This window comes from Taeniopygia guttata, chromosome 1 (assembly GCF_048771995.1).
Source record: "Taeniopygia guttata chromosome 1, bTaeGut7.mat, whole genome shotgun sequence".
NCBI classification, from domain to species: domain Eukaryota; kingdom Metazoa; phylum Chordata; class Aves; order Passeriformes; family Estrildidae; genus Taeniopygia; species Taeniopygia guttata.
This window is the reverse complement of record NC_133024.1, coordinates 4,906,580-4,907,500: the sequence shown is the minus strand read 5'-3', so window position 1 is coordinate 4,907,500 and position 921 is coordinate 4,906,580.

Here is a 921-nt window from a genome sequence, read left to right as displayed (position 1 = left end):
GAAAGTAGTTTTCATTTCAGTGAAAACTACACTTCCTGTGGTTGTGAAAATAAAAATTTTGACTAAGTCTTTATGGTTAATCAATTTATGATGCTAGGACCAAATTACAAATGCAATTTATTTGTGTATCAGAAATCTTGAAATTTCAATTATATTTGATACATATGTTTTCAATTCCTGAGTTCAATTTTGGGCCGAACTCTTCCTTTTTTATTCATACTTCAGTAGCTGGGAGTCTTTCTTACTGCACACTTCAGATCTGATCCCTTTCTTTCAAACTAATGCAGGTTTCCCTGAGAAGAAAAAGAAAACAAAACTCATTATAAGAATAGTAGTTCTTTATCAGCAGTTCTTTATAGCTCTCCACCTGGGATGTGATCTGTGATCATACCTCCATTATGCTTGTAATGTTTATTGTAAAAATCAGTCTTTGACTTTAAAACTTTACACAGGAAATATTAAAGTAAATTAGGACCCTATACATCCATTTTAAAATTTCCTTTCAACCTCAGAGTACCTACTTTCCATGAAAAGAATGAAGATTTTTTTTTCCCAAGCCCTTCCATTTTTGTATAATTCACAAAATTTCCTGGAAATACAATTTGCCCAGCCACCTTCCTTATTATCTCCAGCCCATATTAGCAACTAAGTGGTTGTTGATATTCTCTTTCACTATTGGTACCAAGACTTAATGAAGCTTATGCAGAATTTATATACGAATGTCAACTCATTTTTAAAATATGTAATAGGAAAAGATCAGCTAGTTTCTGGCCACCTACATTTCAGAAGGTATTGGCTGGTATATAGTAGTGTGTGTGTGTATATATATATATATATATATATATACAACCATTTTAAGAAACATCACATTTTCTGGGCCAGAATCCAAGGGCATATAAAGTAGTTTAGTTGGTTATAACT